Genomic DNA, 26,164 nt, shown 5'->3' with positions numbered 1-26,164 from the left:
CCAACATCGTGTTTGTGAGTCTCCCCTGTCAATAGAATGGTCATAATAGTTTGTAGTTCAAACCATTCAGATGCTACGGATGTTTTTGTGAGAATACCGATTTTTCAGGATGTCTCAAGGTCTGTCCAACCACCGCTCTAGCTCTGCCACCTTTCACGACATTATCAGATTAGAGCCATAACCAACATCGTGTTTGTGAGTCTCCCCTGTCAATAGAATGGTCATAATAGTTTGTAGTTCAAACCATTCAGATGCTACGGATGTTTTTGTGAGAATACCGATTTTTCAGGATGTCTCAAGGTCTGTCCAACCACCGCTCTAGCTCTGCCACCTTTCACGACATCGGCAGATGCGGAGGATTGGMACGCATCCAATGCAAAAAAGAAAATCATATCTCTAGCTTTAATATGTTACTTAGATTGACACACTGTGTTTATACCCCTAGAGTCGATTGATGCACCAGAGGGGAAATGTGTACAGCTGTCCCGACGCTCTGTAACCATTCATAATCACAGCGTGCAATACAGTTTTGGAAACCTCAAAAACTCTACTTTCATYTCACCACAAAATAACTTTACAAATACAAAAGATCCACTTACTGTGCGACATTTTAACACATATTCCCACAAAAGGTGTTTTGCGTTGTACTTCCTGAGCTAATTGAAACTCTGGAACGAACAGAAAAAACAACATTGCAATCAAMGATAAATTGTTTCTAGATAGAGCATTTCACACTTGACCAAATCACCTCCGCTATTAATCAAAAGGGACTTTTTGGCCCTGACGAAGACATGGATCACCCCCKAAAACACTGCTACTCCAGCTGCTCTCTCTTCATCTTACTATGTGTTCTCTCATAGTCTGAGAGCATCTGGTTGTCATGGTGGTGGCACAGGGCTACTCATTTCTCCTAAGTGGAGATTTTCTCTTTTCCTCCACACATGTCCATCTCCTCATTTGAATTCCATGTTGTCATGGTCACTTGTCCACTCAAGCTTAACATTGTTGTCATCTATCGCCCACCGGGTGCCATTAGAGTTCCTCAATGAGCTTGACACCTTGATAAGCTAATTTCCTGACGATGGTTCGACACTCATTGTACTGGGCGACTTCAACCTCCCGACGTCTGCATTCGATTAATTTATTTCAACCTCTTTTCTTTCCACTCCTCTCCTCTTTTGACCTCACCCGTTCCCAGTCAAGGCAGGCCACTTTACTATATGCTGTTCGCCTACTAATCTCACTGCAACCCCCCTCCAGGTCTTTGATCACTACTTAGTTTCCTTTTCCGTCTCCCTCTCCTCCAGCCCCTACCTAGATGGTCATGTGTCGTCGCAATCGTAACTCTTAACTCTCGCCCACTACTCTCTCCTCTTATCCAATCATCTCTCCCTTCTGCTAAATCCTTCTCCCTCCAGTCTCCTGATTCTCCCTCTTTGACCCTACTCCTCCTCCTGTTTCGCATCCTATGACTCACTGTAACCTTTCCTCTCAGCCGGCTTGGCCCTCTCCTCCTGCTCCGTTGGCATGTGACTAACCATTGCAGGTCACAGAACATAGCTGCGGGCAGCTGAGCGAAAATGGAGGAAACTTAACTTCGGAGGACCTATCATCTTTCTCTACATTCTTTCCAGCTGCTAAGACAAATTTTATCATCTAAATATCAAGATTCTGCCTCTTTGCCACCATTCTCTCTTCCTTATTCCTCCAACACCTCATTCCCCTCCCTCTCTGCAGTTGACTGTCAACCACTTTGAAAAGAAGGTTGACGACATCCACTCAGACTATTGAGTCCACTGGTCCCTCTCCACACAGACATGCCTTGTCTCTTTCTCCCCTCTTTCCAGATGAAATCTGCGACTAGTGATGTCAGCCGCGCCAACCTGCACATTCAACCCAATCCCCTCTTCCATCTCCAGACTTCTACAGTTGAAGTCGGAATTTATACATACAAGTTAGGTTTGGAGTCATTAAACACGTATTTTTCAACCACTCCACATTTCTTGCAGCTGGGATTAAGAACCCATCCCAACGTGAAGCATGGGGGTGGCACCTCTGTTTGTGCGGGGTGCTTGCTGCAGAGGACTGTTGCACTTCACAAAATAGATGGCTCATGAGTGAGGAATTATTTGGATAATTGAAGGCAACATCTTCCAGACATCGTCAGAAAGTACAAAGCTTAGTTGCAAAAGGGTCGTTCCCAAATGGGACAATTACCCAAGCCATACTTCAAAGTATGTAGGCAAAATGCTAAGGACAACAAAGTCCATGTATTGGAGTGGCATTCACACACAAGCCCCTGAACCTTCAATCTATAGAAAATGTGGGGCAGAACTGACAACAAGCGTGTGCGAGCAAGGAGAGCTACAAACCTCGACTCAGTTACACCAGCTCTCGGTCAGAGGGAATGGCCAAAGTTCACCCAGCTTACACGGTAGGAAGCTGTGGGGCTAATCCGGAAATGTTTGACCCATAGTTAACACAATTTAAAGGACCAATTCTCCAGAAGTACTAATTGAGTGTATGAAACTTCTGACCCAGCTGGAAATGTGATGCAATGAACATAACCCAAGCATGAAATAAACTATCTCTATAAAACTATTTGACATATCACAATTCTCTCTCAAGTTGTGTCCTAACTGACCTAAAGCCAGGGAGAACTTAATCTTACCTAGCAATAAATGCCAGATTGTGAACAACTGAGTTTAATGTATTTGGCTAAGGCAGTATGTGAATTCCCCAAACCAATCAACCCTCCTAGACCACTGGCTGCATCCACTACTGCCTTAAATAGGTTGCTTCTTCTTCCCATCTCAAGAACCAACGATTAGACCACGCTTCTAACAGTTGAACCTATGACAGACATCCTTTTCTTTCCAAAACACTTGCTTCCTCTGACCAACTCTCTTAGTATCTCTCCCAGAACAATCTTCTTGACCCTAACCAGTCAGGATTCAATATGGGTCACTCAACTGAGAATGCTGTCTTCTGTGTCAATGAGGCTCTCCGCACTGCCTAAGCTGACTCTGTCTCACCTCTGTTCTTATCCATACTAGATCTCATCATCTCTCTTTCCCTCTGATACTGCCTACACTGTAGCAATACATGATCCACGGTCTCTGTTTCCTGGCAATAATCACAATAGTCGTATTCAACCGGCTGTGTCCCACCCTTAATCTTGTAAACAAATTGCCTCCTCTCATCTGTCCCTTTCTGCCGTCCTCCCCTCCCRGACTTTCCTCTGTGCTTTAAATAAATGCCTGCCTTTTAGTATCTCTTTTCCATTGCTCCTGTCATCTCTGCACCATCACTGTCCATATCAGGCTTTTTGCCTCTGACTTGCTCATTGAAACTACAATCTCAACATCCCCACTACTAAGTGCTTGTTTAGCCAGTACATCAACTGCCTCGTTCCCCTTCACCCCCACATGGGCTGGGACCCAAGTAAATATCATCTGTATACCCATCTGTCTAATCTTGCCATCGGTTTGTAGTACCTCAAAGCAGAGTCTGTTACGTGAGCTAAAGGACTGCAGACTCATCAACACTGCACATGAATCAGAGAAAATAACTACTCTGTCTGGCTTGACTTCCTCCACCCACTGCAAGGCCAACAGTATGGCCATCAGCTCCGCCATYTATACAGCCAGATGATCTGTAAGACGTATCCTGACTGCCACCCTACATTCCTGCACTACAAATGCTGACCCAGTGCGTCCTGTCGTTTCGATCTTTTGAACCATCTGTGTAAATGGCCACAAAATCCTGATGCACAGTATCCAGACTTCTCTTAAACAAATCAGGTGGATCAACATCCTCCCTCTTTCCGTAGTCTCTACAACACTTCTAGATCAACTACTGGAGGTGGGAGTAGCCATGGTGGATTTACAGGAATAGCTACCCTTGGACTAAACTCCCATACAGTCCCATCTCCTTCGCCTGGACATTACCCACCCACCCAAAGCTTGCGTTCTGTCTTCGCTCATGTTCCCAGCATGCCTGTAAAATCCCTTTTGCAGGATGAGACACCCCATGTCCCTGTAYGGTGACCCAATAATMAATTGCCAGCTGCTGTCTCCTAATCTGCAATGGCATATCCCAGCATCTCCAACTGTAGCGCAGCCACTGGAGAGGTCCGAAACACCCCACTACATATTCTGAGCCCTTGCCCCTGTTGACGATCTAGCCTTTCCAATACGCCGGGCTGCCAACCACACGCTATACTCTGTAGTCTATTATAGATCGGATCAATGCAACATACATGGTCCTCAATGAGGAACGCCCAGCTCCCACTCCTTCCCCGTCAGACAGGATCAATGCAACATACAGGTCCCAATGAGACGCCCAGCCCCCACTCTTCCCGTCAGACAGATCAATGGCACATACATGCGTCCTCAAGAGACGCCAACACCCCCACTCCTTCCCCGTCAGACAGGATCAATGAACATACATGTCCTCAATGGGAACGCCCAGCCCCCCACTCCTTCCCCGTCAGACAGGATCAATGAACATACATGGTCCTCAATGAGACGCCCAGCCCCCACTCCTTCCCCGTCAGACAGGATCAAATGCAACATACATGGTCCTCAATGAGGAACGCCAGCCCCCACTCCTTCCCCGTCAGACAGGATCAATGAACATACATGGTCCTCAATGAGAACGCCTCAGCCCCCCCACTCCTTCCCCGTCAGACAGGATCAATGAACATACATGGTCCTCAATGAGGAACGCCAGCCCCCCCACTCCTTCCCCGTCAGACAGGATCAATGCAACATACATTGTCTCAATTGAGGAACGCCCAGCTCCCACTCCTTCGTAGACCAGATCAATGCAACATACATGGTCCTCAATGAGGAACGCCCCAGCCCCCCACTCTTCCCCGTCAGAACAGTGATCAATGCAACATACATTGGTCCTCAATTGAGGACGCCCAGGCCCCCCCACTCCTTCCCCGTCAGACAGGATCAATGCAACATACATGGTCCTTCATTGAGAACGCCAGCCCCCCCACTCCTTCCCCTGTCAGACCAGGATCAATGTCAACATACATGGTCCTCAATGAGGAACGGCCCAGCCCTTCCCATCCTTCCCGTCAGACAGGATCAATGTCAAACATTACAATGGTCCTCAATGAGGAAGCGCCAGCCCCCCACTCCTCCCCTCAGACAGGATCAATGGCAACATACATGGTCCTCAGATGAGGAACGCTCAGCCCCCACTCCTTCACCCGTCAGACAGGATCAATGAACATACATGTCCTCAATGAGGACGCCCAGCCCCCCACTCCTTCCCCGTCATTACAGGGATCAATGTCAACATACATTGGTCCTCAATGAGCACGCCCAGCCCCCACTCCTCCCCGTCAAGACAGCGCATCACATTTGCACCTTCTGACATTCCCACACTCTCCAATGTGTTTGCTGCCCGGTCGTCTAGGTCAAAGTAACCCAAGGACCTGAAGGACCCCACTCTCTCAATGTGTTCTGCCCAGGTCAGTCTAGTGTCAAAATATACCCCAAGGAACCTGAAGGACCCCACCATCTCCAAGTTTCTCCCATATAACCTCAAGCATACCTCATCTCCCACCTTCCTCCTGGTAGAGAACACTGTCTGAGTTCTCTACAGAGAACCTGAATCCCCACATGAATGCCCACCGCTCTACCTCATCATTTGCTCTCTGTACCTTCCTGACTATGCATGGCACATTTCTTRTCTTCTTCCATAAGGCCCCATCATCTGCAAATAGCTACCTCCCAATATCCATCTGTACTTGAGAGGTAAACATTATTGTTCATGATTGAGAACAACAGAGGACTAATCACGCTCCCCTGCGGTGTACCGTTATCCACCAGGTAGCTGCCTGGTATATACTTCCCAACCCTCACTGGGACAGACCTTCCAAACAGGAAATCCTTTATCTAGTTGTACCTTCTTCCTCCTACCCCAATAATATCAAGCTTGATTAACAACCCCTTCCTTCCACATCATATCATGCACCTTCTCCACATAAAAAAGACAGCTACAACAGTCTCCTTGTTCACCTGAGGCTTCCTGGCCTCTGCTTATAAGCAGAGCGCTGGGTCCATAGTTCCCCTACCCTTCCTGAACCCACTCTGATGTGGCGATACTAGTCCCTGCTCTCCAGGAAGTAAGTTAGCCTCTACGTAATCATACGTTCCATAATCTTACATACGTGTGATGTTAAAGCTATTGGCCGATAGCTTGTTGGCCTCGTTGGGTCCTTCKCTGGCTTCCGGATTGGTACCACTACAGCCTCCTTCCAGCTTCCTGGTTGTTTCCACTCCTCCCACACTCTGTTGTACAACACCAATACCTTATCCAGTGCCTCATCACTAAGATGTGACAACATAACATAGCACACCTCAGCTTTCCCAGGTGAAGTTAACTCAGCCTTACTTATTGCCCTTTTCATCTCTGCCATGGTAAATGGTGCATTCAAAGCAACATTTACGTCCTCCCTCCTATCCAGGTGCTCCTTCATCATTCTCTCTCTCCCCCTCTGCCCCTCTGACAAATTTGCCGAGCTATGCACTTCGACAAACGATTTGGCCATCATCTCTGCCTTCTCATCTGTTACTGCCACATCTTTCCCACTCGTCAACACTGGATAATCCCACTCRCATCTGACCCCACACATTCTCTTAATCATCCCCCACACTTRTCCCACGGGTGTRGCCCTTCCAATGGTGTCACAGAACCGACGCCAACATGACCTCTTTGCCTGACGGATAGTTCTCCTCACCAGGGCCTGGGCRTGCTTATACTGAATCAGATGTTTGAAGTTATGCGTCATGGTCAGTACTCTAAATGCCCTGTTCCTACTCCTCACCATTGCGCCACACTCCTCCATCCATGYGACTGCTTTCCTCCTTCTCGAACTCATAGGTATCGCCTCAGCAGCTGCTCCGACTAAAGCTGTCCTCACCCAGTTATTCATACTATCCACATCCCCTCTCGTATCCACTTGAGCCATCACCTGCTCACTCAGCTCCTGAAACTGATCCCACTTTGCCCTTCAAAAACACCCACCTGCCTACTCCATCCACTGACACCTCTTCCCTCCGGCCTACTGGGCATACTATGGGGTAATGATCACCCCCTACTGTGGACTCCTCCCATACCTCACACTCACAGATACCTYCCATCGCACTAGATACCAGAGTGAGGTCCAAGGCAGGCTATTTCTCTATGGCTACATCAATCCTGATCCCTCAGCCATCAATCGGGCACATCAGATCTTTCATTTCTTTACGCTTGGCCACCCCACAGAGCGTGTRATAYCCATTAAAATCCCACACCACATTASATTACTTATATCATGGCCCTCCACCCTCTCCAGTACTTCCAGGTCCAATATCTGATAAAGATAAMAGTAGTTCACTACCACTAGCACCCCTCCTCTCAACCCCACCTCCACCACCACATATTCCTGTTCAATACCTTTGCCTAGCATCCTGTAAGGAAGTCCTTGCTTTATGAAGGTGGCACATCCCCGCCTCCCCCTATGTCTCTGTCCACACGAACCACTACATATCCCTGAATGATAGTCGGTTTGAGCCACAGTCGCCAGTCACCACCCACCTGCCCTGTAATCCCCTGTCTATATGTTCACGCCCACCGCACCTCTGATTCAGAGGGGTTGGGTTAAATGCGGAAGACACATTTCAGTTAAATGCATTCAGTTGAACGACTGACTAGGTATGCCCCTTTCCCTTTCCTACCCATCTCTWCATTGAACCTGTATCTCCCTCGACCTTGACCACCCTCACTGGCTCAGCGTATAACTCCCTTCTCTCACTTGTTGCACTTCCACTGCCTGCTTCATTGCCTCACACCCACCATATGCCACACTATGAGCACCCCCACAGCTGCAACACTTTGGTTGTACACCATCATTACACTTTTAATACTCCCCTCCGCATCTTTCACACCCCTTTTTCTCTTTATAGGCTGTTGCCACATGCCCAAATCTCTGGCAGTTATAACATTTTAAAGGCTTCGGTTCATACACCCTCACATAATAACTCATATATCCTATGGTTGCTTTATTTGGCAGTACCCTGTCCTTGAAGTGTAACAGKATAGACAAGATATCTACCTTAAKTCCACCCCTTGTTGCTTYCAATCGTTGAGCATTCAATGGAATGCCTCCAAGTTGTCGCTTACCTCTTTTAATGCTGACACTCACAGGCACTCCTGTTATCACCCTTTTAATCTACTGCTTCCCTGCTTGATCAGTTCAGTTGCTCGACATCACCTTACATTTCCCTTTTTTCCCTCTGTGCCATTTCCTTACAGAACACCAACAAGCTCCCATCTCTTAACACTTTTTAGCATTGACAACTTCCCCAATCAACTCTCATCACAGCCGTCAACCTTATTGGACTCATCGCCCCCAACTCCCCCTTCCTCCCTAAACTTCGGAATCACTGTGCTCCTCCTCACCTCCATGCTCCCCTCGCAACTTATCTCGCACTTCCTCAGCACTCTCTACCTCCGAACTTCTACTAACATTGGACACCATGTTGCTCTCCTCGAATGTAGTTTTCTGACATCTCTCTGCCTCCATAAACCTCTCGCTTCCCTTCAAACCCTACTCCCTTTCTCTCCCGCTTTCTTTTTTATTTTCTACTCCCCCTTTTATTTGTACCGCTATGCTCCATACTTGCTTCTCCATCACTATCTCCTACCATATCTGACCCAGTCACAGCACACCCGTGCCGAACCGCCGCCACACCGAGTAAATGTTGATTGTTTATCAACTATTGATACCGGAGCTCCGATCAACCCACATCCCAACAACCGTCGCCAGCAAATCCGTCCACACTAAATGAATTCCCGTCAGAGATACTTTTGAGGAGATGGGAAAACTCCATTGGAATTGTCCGCTGGGTGTAAGGTTAGTTGGTAAGCCAATTTCTTCCCTTTTCCCCATCCTTTTTGAGTCACAAAGTGTAATGAATTCACACTCCAGAACAGTAGGTGGAAACACAGGGCTAGAAAAGAAAAATATGAACAGGGACCGGCTTCACACCCCAGTACAGTAGGTGGCGGTCTATGCACCTTTCATTTGGTTTTGATCCGCTAATACAAATTTAAAGAAGAAGACAAAACAGCGAGAAGGGGGAAGAGAGAGAAGGAAGTGAGACAGTGGATGGTGGTTGGAAGAGCGTGCTTGTTTGAATTGGAAAAGCTTTGCAGTAGCTTTTGCTAAAGAAGAACATCAAGACGAAGCAGCTGCTTAATAAGTGGGATGCACTGTTGAGTGCTACATCCCGAGGGGTTCGTGCTGACTGTACGGAGATTGTGACAGCCGGTTAAATGGCGTCCCTTGAGAAGGCAAGAACAAGATGTATGTCAGGAGAAGTGCGATATAAGGAGGCGTTTACTTGGAATACGTAGGAGGAATGGAGGGGAAAAAAGAGGCAGAGGAGGTCTTAAGAGAGAGAGGGAGGAAGAGGTTGAGCTCGAGTCGGTTAAAAATGGCGGGGAAAAGGGAGATGGTTTGTTAAAGAAGAATGGTGGAAAGTGTAAGCAGAGTGAGCTGAAYATGGGAGGAGAAATGGAAGTGAATGCGGTTGGAGGTGGTAGGTGTGGTGAAGTTCTTGYAGCCCGAGGCTCGCACCGAGGGTCAGGATAAAGATGAGTCTGTGACCATTTTTTGTTGTTGAAAAAGTGGACCCCTGCCTTTTGGCTGACCCATTTCTGGTTTCAGGGTGGGTGAAAACAGAGTTGGGAAAGATTCCCGGTGTTTGTGATGCTCGTCGTTCGGTGTGAAGCAGACAGGGTGGCGTGAGTGGTGAAACAGAAGAGTCGTCMTCTGTTCTTTTGAGCTTTAATGTTGAGTCTTTTCCCAACAAAGTGATGTTAGGATATACACTAGTTCAAAAGTTTGGGGACGCTTAGAAATCTTTTTTTTTTAAAGAAAAGCTCATTTTTTTTGTCCATTTCAAAATAACTTCAAATTGATCAGAAATACAGTGTAGACATTGTTAATGTTGTAAATTACTATTGTAGCTGGAAATGGCTTATTCCATAAAAAAAATATCTACATAGGTGTACAGAGGCCCATTTATCAGCAACCATCACTCCTGTGTTCCAATGGCACGTTGTGTTAGCTAATCCAAGTTCATCATTTTAAAAGGCTAATTGATCGTTAGAAAACCCTTTTTCAATTATGTTAGCACAGCTGAAAACTGTTGTTCTGATTTAAAGAAGCAATAAAACTGGCCTTTTTTAGACTACTTGTGTATCTGGAGCATCAGCATTTGTGGGTTAGTGGTTAGAGCGTTGAACTAGTAACCGAAAGGTTGCAAGTTTGAATCCTCGAGCTGACAAGGTACAAATCTGTCATTCTGCCCCTGAACAAGGCAGTTTAACCCACTGTTCCTAGGCCGTCATTGAAAATAAGAATTTGTTCTTAACTGACTTGCCTAGTTAAATAAATAAATAGGCTCAAAATGGCCAGAAACAAATAACTTTCTTCTGAAACTCAGTCTRTTTTTGTTCTGAGAAATGAAGGCTATTCCATGTGAGAAATTGCCAAGAAACTGAAGATCTCGTACAACGCTGTGTACTACTCTCTTCACAGAACAGCGCAAACTGMCTGTAACCAGAATAGAAAGAGGAGTGGGAGGCCCCGGTGCACAACTGAGCAAGAGGACAAGTACATTCATTWAAAAAAAAAWTWACCTTTAARTAGGCAAGTCAGTTAAGAACAAATTCTTGTTTTCAATGATGGCCTAGGAACAGTGGGTTAACTGCCTTGTTCAGGGGAAGAATGACAGATTTGTACCTTGTCAGCTCGGGGATTCGATCTTGCAACCTTTCGGTTACTGGCCCAATGCTGCRGCCCCATTAGAGTGTCTAGTTTGAGAAACGAACACCTCAAGTCCTCAACTGGCAGCTTAATTAAATAGTACCCGCAAAACACCAGTCTCAACGTCAACAGTGAAGAGGTGACTWCGGGATGCAGGCCTTCTAGGCAGAGTTCCTCTGTCCAGTGTTCTTTTGGCCATCTTAATCTTTTTTTGGGGGGGGGGGCCAGTCTGAGATATGGCATTTTCTTTGCAACTCTGCCTAGAAGGTCAGCATCACGGGGTCGCCTCTTCACTGTTGACGTTGAGACTGGTGTTTGGCAGCATTATTTGGGTGTGCGAGACTATACATCAGAGGAGTTACAGGGTGTGTTAAGTGGTGGTGTCCCATCCTTTCAGGTTGTTGGCCTGAGGTAGGACTACATAGATTTATATAATGGAGTTGGCTGGTATTTTGTTTTAGTTTTTTTTGAGYGAGTAGTGTTAGATGGTAGGGTATTTTGTTTATTTCTTTGTTTTTTCAAGCAAAGTATAAGGGAGTTGTACTCCAGTCTAGTAGGTGGCGGTAYTGCAATTTTTATTAGATGCCAACCGCCGTTAAACCTCATCGAAGAAGAGCAAGTGCAGAGACGGGGGGGGGGGCATTGTTCGCTGCTGGCTAGGAACAAAGGGGTTGGCTCCTTCACCACTTTTCAACATCTGTGTTGCTAAAAAAAAAACGCTACCTTGGAGGAGCAAAAATAACGCACCTGAGGAAATACTAATTATTGCCACTTTTGTTTTGCTTTTCGTTTTGTTTCGGAGGAGCACTGAAATAACGGCTATTTTAAGCTGAGCCTGAAGGTGCTTCAAATTGGGACAGCTAGCATTCAAGCTAGCCTGCTAACCGAGCAGTGGTGTTGAAAAAAAAACACCGCGTTTCGTTTAACCATTCGGTGCAGGTATGGTGGCTTGAAGTGTTCGCAATTAACTCTAGGTACTAGTCTTGTTGCAATTTAAGTAGCAATGAATTATTATGATGGAAACTTAATGTCGAATGCGGCTCGTGCAGCTAGCTAACGTACTTAGTTACTTAACAGTTAGATGGCTAACGCCAGCTAGCTAACTTCACTGCCACTGGTCAACACAGACAATCTTGCTGTTGTAGCTAGCTTGCTATCAGCATCGAGTCAAACCTTTGTTCAACTGATCTCACGCYTCAGTATTCATCAAGATAAGACAATTAATGAAGAATTCACCATGTAGTTGGCTGCTAGCTTCTCAGCTCTGTCACTTCGATGTTTAACTAACGTAATCTGTACTAGGCTCATAATGCTGTCTTTCGGTGTGTTTATTGAGCAATTGTCGATTTTTGTTGTTGTATTATTCAATTCTCGTTCTAATCAATCATAACCCCCAGCCTACAGTATAAGCTCATCCAAATTTCTGAGTGGAAAATTCAAGAAAGGCCGTAGATCAGTTTCTCTAGTAGTAGAGGCAACTTCACCCACTCCAAGATAGGTCAATGGKGCTTTCATTGGATAGTGTGTGTGTCATCTGGGGAATATAGGAGAGGTTGTCTGTGATTCTCCTCTGTATATGACATCTCTCAGACAGTGACATGATGCTCCTCCATGTTACTCTATGCTTCTACCCCAGATCTCTGGAAGCTTGGACTGATGTCACCCATCTACATKTGTCATAAAGACACTAAACCCCCTCCATTTTGAGAATTAGGATTGATCCCAGAGTAGAGTGAGTGGATGCCACCAACTGCTTATCCATTCTGTTCTCATGTTGGCAATGTTGGCATGGCTATATGCAGAGGTTAAAGGCTTGAAGCCAGTCTGTGCAATGAAKAGTATATTTATTGATTGTAGGATGATTCATGAGTAATTTAATATGACGTACCTGGCTAGCTTAGAGAAAGGCTGAGTGTATACAGGGGGATGTCTGGTGTACCAGGGTTTGGGGTTGCTGCCAGGTCAAAGGTCATGCCAATAGAACTGCAGTGAACCCTGTAAAGAAGGGCCGGAGAGAGGAGGCTAGACAGCCTCTATGGGGTGCAGTGAAACAAGGGGGGGTTTGAGTGTGCTTTTTTTGGGAGGGGCGGTATATAATATGGGTAATGTTATTCTCCAAACAATGCTTAATTGGTGAGATGCAGGATTCTGCTTTTGGGAGCATATTAGTTGTTGTAGTAGAAGCTATCGTTTTTCCTGTGTTAAGGCCTCAGCACGCTTCAGTTCGGCTGGTGCCTAGCCAAACTCGGCTAACCGAACATGTGTACTCGCATACTCCATTAAAAGACCTTTGATTGAAAATACAAGAAAAAAGCGGCAGTAGTACTGTTTGTCCATATTGTGAAGCCATAGCCAGATCCTCAAAATAGTCTGAATTAATCTACGATTACTCAAGATATCTGTCATTAATTTTGATGCTTTTGCAGAGGAGATKTTTTTCGTGCAATTTCACATCTAAATGAGTATTTTGGTGCRGTATTTCTCAATGAAAAAAGGTATTTGAAAACGAGTCCTCTCGTTTAAAAACAATACTTTATTGAAGAATCCCTACTGTTGACCAATCGCAGAGGAAGYGGTGTAGACTTCAGCTTGCCTCCAGATAAAATGTGTGTCGAACAGCCAAACAAATCCTCACAGAAGTCCAAAACTAAATAAAACATCACAAAATGCAAACTCTTCCGAACAGTTTTGGCCGGGAAGCATTTGGATGCATTTTATAATGACCTGGGCTGGCTGAGTTGTGCACTGGAGAGGAAGGAGGGCAGGCAGCTCAGGACAGTGCACATATCCCCATCTCTCCCTCTAATCTCTCTCTACGCCCCCCCCCCATCCCTGTTGTTGACGAAGTAGGCCACAGAGTAGCCTTTTTTTTTTTATTCCAGCCATACTTCTACAGATGGTGATGTTATTGAATACAGGTTGAGGCTCAACGCAGTGTTTCTCGTTCTTCAAATTCAGTAAGCCTTAGATGGGGTGTTTAGTTACAGCAGCGTTGTAATGAAGGCCTGAGTGTTTCAGTATGCACAGATCATCTAGGCAGGAGAAGGTTAACACCACAGCAAGCTAGAGGGAGGGGTGGGGGATGGGCAGGACACCACACAACAGGACTGTGATCACATGATTTTAGGCTGCTGTATGCAAGAGAGGGGCTTAGTGTTGTATGGTTTACTGAAACTTCTGTATGTTTTTTTTATTTTAAAAAGCTGTTTGGTACTAGAATTTGTTACTTCTGTCAAATGTGTCTCGTGTGATGGAGGATCAAGTCTGTCTATAGAGCAAAATACCTTCTCCACTTACTCAGTAATTGCAAGAGTTGCCTGGGCTGCGTTGTTAGCTCCTGACTCATGCTGCACATAAATTAACACACTTGAATAATGCAACATGGCATGTAAAAATTTAAACAGAATTACTGTTGGCAAAACAATGTTCATACAGGCTAGAACACTTTTACAATGCAAGACCATACTAGCTTTAATTGAAGGTTWACTTTACTTGCTAGCTTACAGCTGAAGCAACACATTCACTACCCTAGTACTCTCTGTGATAATATGCAAACATAATGAAAAATATGCACATTTCAAAGCTGATTCTCACCCAAAACTTGATTAATTCACTTTGTCTATCTCGCCACCATAAACTCATTAATTTCCTTCCTGCCTGGTTTCCCCTATATTCCACAGCCACCCACAAAGCCAGAATCCACCGCCATGTTCTGCCTCACAAATGACYTCATTACTTTCTTAGAGACAGCGCACACTTTTATAAAAGACTGCTTCTTCTATGGAAATGTTAAGTACAATAATATAAGTCCTACATGGAAGGGATTGTCATCTGTAGCKCCACAAAATCAGTTTAAACAAGCTCGATAGCTCAACGCATTCACACACTCGTGTTGAATAATATGCATTAATCTGTATCATGAATAGACCAAGGCTACATCTTGATTTACCCAGTTTATCAATAGAGATTTAGAGCAATTCCATGGTAAGGTCAACTTGAGCATGAAATGGCTCATTTACTAAATATTTACCTAGCAAGTGTGTATTTTGAGTACATTTGGCCTTTTTATAGTTTAATATTATTTTTACTACAAAGTAGGATACAAAAGTCTTAAGTATTTTCAGTCAACCAGATTGCATAGCTTTTGGCAATGGCTCACAACTTTTTATTTTTAACAAGGCAAGTCAGTTAACAAATGATTATTTACAWTGACTGCCTACATCTGTCTGTGTTTCTGACGAAGTAGGAAGGTTAATGAAACAATATCAAACAAATTTTGGTCCATTTGACTGCTACTATAGAATTCTAAAATCGAGTGAAGATATGACATTGTGATGTGACAGACGATAGTTTCTATATTTTCATTTTTTWAACCGATAGTTTAACCTATTTAAACATGACTGGCCTTGCCAGAGTAAGGCAGAGCACTACAGTGCAGCTCACAGCCAGGTGTCAAATGAGCTACCTATTCCTATTTACCATAGCCTTTTTTCAATAAATATTTAGGTTGACTTAGCCTACTATTAACACAGTGAAAGTAGGCCTAGAATGTAGATTATGAGCGGAGTGCCAAAAGCTGCGTAAAATGTCAGGGCATTTTTCTCGCTCACCTCTCCAATGTCRGATGATCATGGGCTTTTTCAAATCAAGTTTTATTGGGCACATACATGTTATTGAGGGTGTAGGCGAAATGCTTGTAACAAATTAATGTTGCAGCGGACACGCTGTTGTCTGGCATGTTTTCAAATCTTAATTTCCTTTTTSTCCCAATACCCATTTTATTTGAATTGTTGGTCGAAGTATATCTTTCATGATGATGATGGGGGAGATCTTCATCGGTGAACATGCGCACTCGATCTCAGTTGAAATTGTCCCAAATCACCATTGAAAGGGTTTTGTATCACACTGTAGGCATATGATTGGTTTGTATTTATTTGCACACAAGAAAATACGATATTGGTAAAATTCCCATAATGTAGTTTTTTAAAATCTGTTCTCTCATCCGTACTCTGAAATATGCTATAAATTAATGTTATTTCAGTCAACCTACCTGGTAGAGTGTAAATAAGATTTAAAGCTGCATATTTGTCTAATAGTCAGCTTTCACACATGGAGGGGCAAAAACAAGCAAGTAAATGAATTGGTTGTAGCTGGCTTAATGGTGGAGCGTGTTGGTGCGAGGCTGCAATTCATTGGTTGGTTTTTGTTAGCACGGGCTGTGTACGGAGCCTCAGGCTGTAATCCRGTTGTCCAAATCGCTCACTCTTTTTCTCTCTCAATCTCTCTCCAGGCTGTTCGTCTAAGTCGTTCAAGCTGTACTCCCCCAAGGAGCCCGGCCCTAACGGCAGTGCCTTCCCCCCCTTCCACCCCGGCACCATGCTGGACAGGGACGTGGGGTAGGACATGCACYCATTTGCCACTTAGCTCGTACTGTAAGTGTATTACTATTAGTACTGGGTTTTAATTCTGACTTTCTCCTGTCTTTCGGTCTGCAGGCCAACACCAATGTACCCCCCGTCATACCTAGAGCCTGGCATGGGGTGAGTACAACGACTGACAATCACAGCATCAACCTTGACCCCCCCCCCCAGGCCTCAAAATAGTGTTAGAGCAAAGCTTTTAATTAGAAAATAAAGTTGTTGTGCCTTCCAGTCCATCTGTACTAACCCTYCTCTGTCCTGTTGCAGGAGACCAACACCATACGGCAACCAGACAGACTACAGGATATTTGAGCTCAACAAACGGCTACAAAACTGGACAGAGGTGAGCAAAGATGYCGATTTGGCTGTGCCCTTAGTCTGTGGTGGGAGATTGATTTATTGAATGATTGATTCACTGATGGTGGGAATATCTTCTCTCCCCTCTACTGTTGGACTGATTTGGTTGTGTGTTGTAGGACTGTGACAATCTCTGGTGGGATGCCTTCACCACAGAGTTCTTTGAGGATGATGCCATGCTCACRATCACCTTTTGTCTGGAGGACGGGCCCAAACGATACAGTACGAAACATTTCCAGGGCGGCTATGCTTTATTATGGGATTGCATATTTCACCCTCTAACCATAACGTGTTAATCTGCATTTGATACTAAATAATTTTATTGAAACAGTAAATGTATCCTCTCCCTAGCTATCGGCCGGACATTGATCCCGCGGTACTTCCGGAGTATCTTTGAAGGTGGCGCCACTGAGCTGTTCTACACATTGAAGCACCCTAAAGAGTCCTTCCACACTAACTTTGTGTCTCTGGACTGTGACCAGTGCACCATGGTTACACAGAARGGCAAGCCCATGTTCACACAGGTACGAAAATACACTTTCCGGTACATTTMAACATTTGCAAATACACATTACATTCCCCACTTACAATTCCACAACTCCTCCTTTCATTTACAAATCCAAACATGTATTTTAGTCTTTCTCCCCCTATTTTCTGTGCACTGTATGATAAGAAACCTTACCTTGATCTAGGTGTTTGACCTCTAACCTCTTTCTCCTTTAGGTGTGTGTGGAGGGCCGTCTGTACCTGGAGTTCATGTTTGACGACATGATGAGGATCAAGACGTGGCATTTTAGCATCAGACAACATAGAGAAGTCCTGCCTCGCAGCATACTGGCCATGCACGTGAGTCGCACACACACACCAGGGTTTCCAGGGTTAGCCAGTAATAGCAGGCGGTTGGTCAATAAATGTTCAATTGGCGCCGGCCAATTGTCCCTGAGAAGAAGAGAGAAATCCTATTGTGAAATAATGCTTTTTAGTCAATTTATGGAAATTCGAGTCTATCGGTCATGCTTATCGGTCTATAGGTTAATTTGCATAATTTTGTTTATGTATGGTATATATACAGAATCTCAAACAAATGCATAGGCAACGGAAGTTGGGCTTCATCGTTGCGTCACACCACTTTACACTGAGCTGGAGGCAGTATGCATTTTGAAAACAGTGCCTTCGGAAAGTATTCAGACCCCTTGAATTTGTTCACATTTTGTTACGTTACAGCCTTATTATAAAATATCCTCAGCAATCTACACACAATGACAGACATTTTTGCAAATGTATTATTTTTTTTTTTAAAGGATACCTTATTTATGTAAGTATTCAGACCCTTTGCTTTGAGACATGAAATTGAGCTCAGGTGCATCCTGTTTCCATTGATCATCCTTGATCATGTTTCTACAACTTGGAGTCCACCTGTGGTAAATTCAAATGATTGGACAWGATTTGGCACACCTGTCTAAATAGGGTCCCACAGTTGACAGTGCATGTCAGAGCAAAAAACGAAGCCATGAGGTCGATGGAGACTTATCACGATTGAGGCGAAGATAAACAGAGCAAAGTACAGAGATCCTTAAATGAAAACCTGCTCCAGAGCGCTAAGACTGGGGCGACGGTTCACCTTCCAACAGGACAACGCAGGAGTGGCTTCCGGACAAGTCTTTGAATGTCCTTGAGTGGTCCGGACTTGAACCCGATCGAACATCTCTGGAGAGACTTGAAAATAGCTGTGCAGCAACGCTGCCCATCCAACTTGACAGGATCTGCAGAGAAGAATGGGAGAAACTTCCCAAATAAAGGTGTGCCAAGCTTGTAGCGTCCTACCCAAGTAGACTCGAGGCTGTAATCGCTGCCAAAGGTGCTTAAAACAAACATTTTACTACGTATTGAGACATGTCTTACCTTGCTTCAAAGTAGGCTACCCAAAATCAGACCATATCCGTGGAGGCAATTATTTTATATCAACTTTCTTTCATTGTCCAGTCGCCAAAGGCACAATCTTAGTCATATTAGCAACCCGTGCTAATTGTTGCATATTATATTGCAACAATTGTTGCATATTATATATTCAAAATGTCGAACTGATATTTTCATCTGTCACAAGAAACCACTCGCATGTGCGGTGTGCTTTGACAATGGTGTTATCCCCACTATGGAATGGACATTGCTGCGCTAATAATGTGAAGAAATAATAGTTTAGCAACATTTTAAGCTAAACGTTCTGATCTGTTGCGTCAGGCTACATAGGCTAGTCTATCCTCCCACAACTGTCCCAGAGTCTGTTAACCTACCAATAGAATAGGTTAACTTCCATTGGGCGATAGTAGATTCACGWAGGCTAGTGATTTTGCTGTTACTCGTCTTGTTGGCTYWAGACAATATGGCATCCCAGGGGAAACAGAGGTGAAACTCACAATAAAATAAGACCGTGGGAGACTGTTTTGCGGTGCTCAAACAAAAGTTGTTCCTTACAAAATTTTTGGGGGAATGGGGAGAAATAACTGAAAGGCGTCTCAGGTAACGGGTGGGTCACTCGGTGTCCGGCGTGGCGGCTCCTCGGACCGCCTGTGGTAATGAACAACAGAGAGAGAGAGCGATGAGTCCGGGGTTTCAATACTTGTTCTCAACTTGCAGGTGGCATGCTGCCCGGGAATGGGTCCTCTTCTCCAGTTCTTCTAAGGTCTAGGCATACCCTCTGCCTGTCTGCTTAAGCGCCCGAGTGACTGCACCTCTACTTATACTRATTTGGGTTAACGAGGGACAGGTGGGACCAATTCCAGGTGCCAATTGGTTGCAGCACCTGGACTGGGTAGTATTAGTGTTGGATCACCAGCCCCAGTTGGTGCCGGTAGAGGTGTCCATGGTGCTGACTCAACTTGGCCTCTRTAGCCCTCTGGTGCTGACCATGGTCCTGCTCCTTCCTTTGTAGCTCCCTGCTTGCCCCCGGGTTGCCACACAGTAAATGTGGACAGTTATTCTAACATCTTCAAAGTACGCATCAGAATTCAGTAAGAAGGACTGCACATCGTTGGATCCCCGACCTGCATGTTCTGTTAATATGAATGACCGTAATCTAAATGTGATTTCTGTCATTCTGAGCACTGTGGGTGGACGCCCTAATCAGGTTACGCAATGCATATGGTCCGGTATATATCACAAATTTCCGGTGCCACATTTTCCTAACGGAAACCCTGACACACACCCACAGATTTGGTGGATTGATTTATGAATTGATTTCCAGACCAGTGTTACTGACCACCTTCCCATGTTTGTTCTCTGCTCTCTTTCCACCCTTCTCTCTTCACTCTCTTCCAAGGTGCAGGACCCTCAGATGCTGGATCAGCTGGCTAAAAACATCACAAGATGTGGCCTGTCCAACTCCACACTCAATTACCTCAGGGTATGTCCAGTCCAGTCCAGTGGAGGCTGGTGGGAGGAGCTATAGGAGGACAGGCTCATTGTAATGACTGGAATGCAATTCATGGAACAGTGTCAAACGTGGTTTCTATAGGTTTTATTTTGTTTGATACCGTTCCATTAATTCCATTGCAGCCATTACAATGAGCCCGTCCTCCTATAGCTCCTCCCAACAGCCACCACTGGTTGTCTCGTTCAGTGCTTTTTAGTCAGTGGAATGGTAAATGTGGTTAGAGATGCTGGTACTTAAGCAGTATTGGTAATCTGTTTCTTTGACTGTCTTTCTCTCATCTAGCTGTGTGTGATCTTGGAGCCGATGCAGGAGTTGATGTCCAGACACAAGACCTACAGTCTGAGTCCCAGAGACTGTCTCAAGACCTGCCTCTTCCAGAAGTGGCAACGCATGGTGGCCCCACCAGGTAACAATCAGACTTTACACAGACAATCCACTTGGTAGGGATGTGCATCTGACATTTTTTGACTGTTCCAGTACTCGCANTAGAGGTGTCCATGGTGCTGACTCAACTTGGCCTCTTTAGCCCTCTGGTGCTGACCATGGTCCTGCTCCTTCCTTTGTAGCTCCCTGCTTGCCCCCGGGTTGCCACACAGTAAATGTGGACAGTTATTCTAACATCTTCAAAGTACGCATCAGAATTCAGTAAGAAGGACTGCACATCGTTGGATCCTCGACCTGCATGTTCTGTTAATATGAATGACCGTAATCTAAATGTGATTTCTGTCATTCTGAGCACTGTGGGTGGACGCCCTAATCAGGTTACGCAATGCATATGGTCCGGTATATATCTCAAATTTCCGGTGCCACATTTTCCTAACGGAAACCCTGACACACACCCACAGATTTGGTGGATTGATTTATGAATTGATTTCCAGACCAGTGTTACTGACCACCTTCCCATGTTTGTTCTCTGCTCTCTTTCCACCCTTCTCTCTTCACTCTCTTCCAAGGTGCAGGACCCTCAGATGCTGGATCAGCTGGCTAAAAACATCACAAGATGTGGCCTGTCCAACTCCACACTCAATTACCTCAGGGTATGTCCAGTCCAGTCCAGTGGAGGCTGGTGGGAGGAGCTATAGGAGGACAGGCTCATTGTAATGACTGGAATGCAATTCATGGAACAGTGTCAAACGTGGTTTCTATAGGTTTTATTTTGTTTGATACCGTTCCATTAATTCCATTGCAGCCATTACAATGAGCCCGTCCTCCTATAGCTCCTCCCAACAGCCACCACTGGTTGTCTCGTTCAGTGCTTTTTAGTCAGTGGAATGGTAAATGTGGTTAGAGATGCTGGTACTTAAGCAGTATTGGTAATCTGTTTCTTTGACTGTCTTTCTCTCATCTAGCTGTGTGTGATCTTGGAGCCGATGCAGGAGTTGATGTCCAGACACAAGACCTACAGTCTGAGTCCCAGAGACTGTCTCAAGACCTGCCTCTTCCAGAAGTGGCAACGCATGGTGGCCCCACCAGGTAACAATCAGACTTTACACAGACAATCCACTTGGTAGGGATGTGCATCTGACATTTTTTGACTGTTCCAGTACTCGCATAAAAAAAAATCTGAGTACTCAAATAAATTTTTTGATTTATTTGTAGAATGCAAGGCCCGAACTGGTAAGAAATATGTGCACATTTATCTATAGGCCTATGCCAACAGTGCGCGACAATGCCTAATTTATCATAACCATTACAGATATATCTATTCAGTCAATAAGAAAGCAAGCGCCATTTAAGATTAATTTATTGAAATCGTAATCTCAACTGTCTATATTGTTCAACAATAATCTTCAAAAAGGCAGTAATCTCAGCAGTGGCGTTGGTTTGTAGAAGCCAATGGCTATGCAATGGCATAGCCTTGCTTTGTTAATTTAGCAGTCAAGATGCTCTTATTTCCTGATCCCTTATCAGTCAAGACACCTTTTTTATTGTTAAAAAAAACATGATGTAATATAACAGAATAAAATATAATATTTTTCCAAATGAAAATCTAAGAAGTGATGCGCGTCTCGCATCTGGAACAGTTATTCTCAGCGATAATTTGAAACAGGGCTCAATTTGGTGAGTTGAAAGAAGATTCAGGGTTACAAAACAATCTGTCTTTTCGATATACAGACGTCTTATTTTATTTTGCCAGTTTTTTCCCCAAAGTGTATTAAGAATTTCACAGTAATTACGGCCATGACATCTGTTTGGTGAGTAGGCCTAGGCTTAATGATTCTGATGAAAATACAATTGTGTGTATTTTCAGTGTGGAACCTGTCTATGTTTAGGGGGTTATAGCATAAGCTAACCAATTTTTAAATGGCACTAGCATTTTGCGGAAAATAGACGGAACACAATTATTCAAAAACTGCAGCTCGTTGTTGGATCACATATCTTCCTACTTCAATCAACCAGTCCATTTTGAATGTGATAAAACTGTCGCCATTTGGCAATGAATGTAGCTTGTGTATCCTATCAGTTAGATACTTTTTTATAGGCTTTTATTTTTGTAGGCCTAACGGGAGCTTGTGTGCACTATCAGCATGCGTGTGAGTAGGGAGCAATGTTCCCTCTAAGCCAGGGGTGCGCAAACTTTTTGGCACGAGGGCCTCATCGGGATTTTGAAATTCAATGGGGGGATGCTTTTTTTGGGGGACCAAACCAATTGATAAAATCAATTTGCGGGGTCCTCCCGAGTGGCACAGCGGTCAAAGGCACTGCATCACAGTGCTTGTGGCGTCACTACAGAACCGGGTTCAATCCCAGGCTGGATCCCAGGCTGTGTCACAGCTGGACGTGACTGGGGAGACCCATGAGGCGGCGCACAATTGGCCCAGGGTCGTCCGGGTTTGGAAGGCTGATATTTCCTTGTCCCATCGTGCTCTAGCGACCCCTGTCGTGGGCCGGGCGCATGCACACTGACACGGTCGCCAGGTAAACAGTGTTTCCTCCGACACATTGGTGCGGCTAGCTTCCGGGTTAAGCGGCCATTGTGTCAAGAAGCAGTGCGGCTTGGCTGGGTCGTGTTTTGGAGGGCGCACGGCTCTCGGCTTTAGCCTCTCCCGAGTCCGTAAGGGAGTTGACGCGATGGGACAAGACTGTAACTACGAATTGGATATCACGAAATTGGGGAGGAAAAAAGGGGCCGGATTGAAGTGCCCGTGGGCCCAGATATGTCCCGTGGGCCGTACTTTGCCCCCTCCCCCCTTGCTCTAAGCTGTGCACGGGCGTGCAGCTCCCCGGGACTGCAGTGCAGAAGAAATATCAGAGAAGCACGAGATTGAACTTCACCCAACTTTCTAGTTAACTTATTTTGACTCAAATCCCGTTAACGGAATCAGTTTGACAACAGCCAGTGAAACTGCAGGGCGCCAAATTCAAACAACAGAAATATAATTAAAATTCCTCAAACATACAAGTATTATACACCATTTTAAAGATAAACTTGTTGTTAATCCCACCACAGTGTCTGATTTTTAAAAAGGCTTTACGACGAAAGCATACCATGCGATTATGTTAGGTCAGTACCTAGTCACAAAAAACAGCCATTTTTCCAGCCAAAGAGAGGAGTCACAAAAAGCAGAAAATGAGAAAATGAATCACTAACCTTTGATCTTCATCAGATGGCACTCCATAGGACTTCATGTTACACAATACATGTATGTTTTGTTCGATAAAGTTCATATTTATATCCCAAAATCTCAGTTTACATTGGCGCGTTATGTTCAGTAATGTTTTGCTTCCAAAACATCCGGTGATTTTGCAGAGACCCACATCAATTTACAGAAATACTCATCATAAATGTTGATGAAAATACAAGTGTTATGCATGGAATTAAAGATATACTTCTCCTTAATGCAATCGCTGTGTCAGATTTCAAAAAAGCTTTATGGCAAAAGCACAGTCCTGTTTCATGCCAACAGTAAAGCATCCNCGCTACCTCCGCCTTTGTGCAAGGAGGAGCACTGCCAGAGCCCTGCAAAATGACCTCCAGCAGGCCACAAATTGCGGAAAATAGACGGAACACAATTATTCAAAAACTGCAGCTCGTTGTTGGATCACATATCTTCCTACTTCAATCAACCAGTCCATTTTGAATGCCATTTGGCAATGAATGTAGCTTGTGTATCCTATCAGTTAGATACTTTTTTATAGGTTTTTATTTTTGTAGGCCTAAGGGGAGCTTGTGTGCACACTCAGCATGCGTGTGATGTGGGAGCAATGTTCCCTCTAAGCCAGGGGTGCGCAAACTTTTTGGCACAAGGGCCTCATCGGGATTTTGAAGTTCAACGGAGGGATGCATTTTTTGGGGGACCAATTGATTGTTAAAATCAATTTGCGGGGTCCTCCCAGGTGGCACAGCGGTCAAAGGCACTGCATCGCAGTGCTTGTGGCGTCACTACAGAACCGGGTTCAATCCCAGGCTGGATCCCAGGCTGTGTCACAGCTGGCCGTGACTGGGGAGACCCATGAGGCGGCGCACAATTGGCCCAGGGTCGTCCGGGTTTTGGAAGGCTGATATTTCCTTGTCCCATCGTGCTCTAGCGACTCTTGTCGCGGGCCGGGCGCATGCACACTGACACGGTCGCCAGGTAAACAGTGTTTCCTCCGAAACATTGGTGCGGCTGGATTCCGGGTTAAGCGGCCATTGTGTCAAGAAGCAGTGTGGCTTGGCTGGGTCGTGTTTTAGAGGACGCACGGCTTTCGGCTTTAGCCTCTCCCGAGTCCGTAAGGGAGTTGACGCGATGGGACAAGACTGTAACTACGAATTAGATATCACGAAATTGGGGAGGAAAAAAGGGAGCCGGATTGAAGTGCCCGTGGGCCCAGATATGTCCCGTGGGCCGTACTCCCCCCCCCCCCTGCTCTAAACTGTGCACGGGCGCGCAGCTCCCCGGGATCGATTTGACAACAGCCAGTGAAACTGCAGGGCGCCAAATTCAAACAGAAATATCATAACTAAAATTCCTCAAACATACAAGTATTATACACCATTTTAAAGATAAACTTGTTGTTAATCCCACCACAGTGTCCGATTTCAAAAAGGCTTTACGACAAAAGCATACCATGCGATTATGTTAGGTCAGTACCTAGTCACAAAAAAACTGCAATTTTTCCAGCCAAAGGAGTCACAAAAAGCAGAAAGAGAAAATGAATCACTAACCTTTGATCTTCATCAGATGGCACTCATAGGACTTCATGTTACACAATACATGTATGTTTTGTTCGATAAAGTTCATATTTATATCCCAAAATCTCAGTTTACATTGGCGCGTTATGTTCTATGTGCAGTATGTTTTGTGTTGCTTCCAAAACAGTCCGGTGATTTATCATGAGATTCCACATCAATTTACAAAATACTCATCATAAATTGTTGTAAATACAATGTGTTATGCATATATTTAAAGATATATCTCTCCTTATTGCAACCTGCTGTGTCAGATTTCAAAAAAGCTTTTATGGCAAAAGCACAGCCGATGTCATGCCAACAGTAAAGCAATCCTGGAGACATTCATTGTGGGGTTGCTTCTCATCCAAGGGAGTGGGCTCACTCACATTTTGCCTAAGAACACAGCCATGAAAAAGAATGGTGACCAACACATCCTTCGGAGCAACTTCTCCACATCCAGGAACAGTTTGTTGACGAACATGCCTTTTCCAGCATGATGGAGCACCTTGCCATAAAGCAAAGGGAAACTAAGTGGCTCGGGGAATAGAAACATTGATATTTTGGGTCCATGGCAGGAATAACTCCCCAGACTTAATCTCGTTGAGAACTTGTGTGATATTGTCAATTAATTAAAACCTTTGACACTTATGAATATGCTTGTAATTATACTTCAGTATTCCATAGTAACATCTGACAAAAATATCTAAAGACACTGAAGCAGAAAACTTTGTGGAAATTAACATTGTGTCATCTCTACAAGTTTTGGCCACAACTGTACAAATTAGAAACCAGAGTCAAAGCAAATTAATTCGTCTTCAAGAGAGAATAAAAAACTTTTCTTAGGCCTGTTTGGGCAGCCACAAATGACATTCCACCAATAGGTTTTTACAATGTTTTTTAATTTCTTGTTAAGTAGACGAGCTTTGACGGCCGTTCGAGTCCTCGATTACGCATGCCATCCT

General features: G+C 44.7%; 1 pseudogene; it reads left to right on the top strand.

Moving 5' to 3' along the window:
* Positions 1–26,164, top strand: part of LOC111952011 (LIM domain-binding protein 1-like) — a 56,389-nt pseudogene that overhangs the window by 24,845 nt on the left and 5,380 nt on the right.

Source organism: Salvelinus sp. IW2-2015, linkage group LG25, assembly GCF_002910315.2.
Source record: "Salvelinus sp. IW2-2015 linkage group LG25, ASM291031v2, whole genome shotgun sequence".
NCBI classification, from domain to species: domain Eukaryota; kingdom Metazoa; phylum Chordata; class Actinopteri; order Salmoniformes; family Salmonidae; genus Salvelinus; species Salvelinus sp. IW2-2015.
This window is presented reverse-complemented; position numbering and strand designations above follow the sequence as displayed.